The following is a 201-nucleotide window of genomic DNA, read 5'->3' as shown; positions in this document are numbered from 1 at the left end:
GCATGTACGATCATGCCGTGCACACTATGGTGCCGACATGATTGCCCAGTGCCGGGGCCCGGACCACTACAAATACAGCCTGGGAGGGAGGGCTTTCATATCGGGAAACCACCCAGCAGCATTAGGTTAATTATAGTTCTCTTGATACTTATTGTGAGATATGTCGAGTACAAAGGGTAGCTTGGTCTCATTGGAGTAATA

General features: G+C 48.8%; 1 protein-coding gene across 1 annotated transcript in view; it reads left to right on the top strand.

Moving 5' to 3' along the window:
- The window catches only part of LOC119591944 (patatin-like phospholipase domain-containing protein 2), a gene marked incomplete in the record, with an annotated part of 14,224 nt that overhangs the window by 1,143 nt on the left and 12,880 nt on the right, over positions 1 to 201 (top strand).

Source organism: Penaeus monodon, chromosome 29 (genome assembly GCF_015228065.2).
Source record: "Penaeus monodon isolate SGIC_2016 chromosome 29, NSTDA_Pmon_1, whole genome shotgun sequence".
NCBI classification, from domain to species: domain Eukaryota; kingdom Metazoa; phylum Arthropoda; class Malacostraca; order Decapoda; family Penaeidae; genus Penaeus; species Penaeus monodon.
Note: the sequence above shows the minus strand (reverse complement) of the source record. Positions and strands in the feature narration are given on the sequence as shown.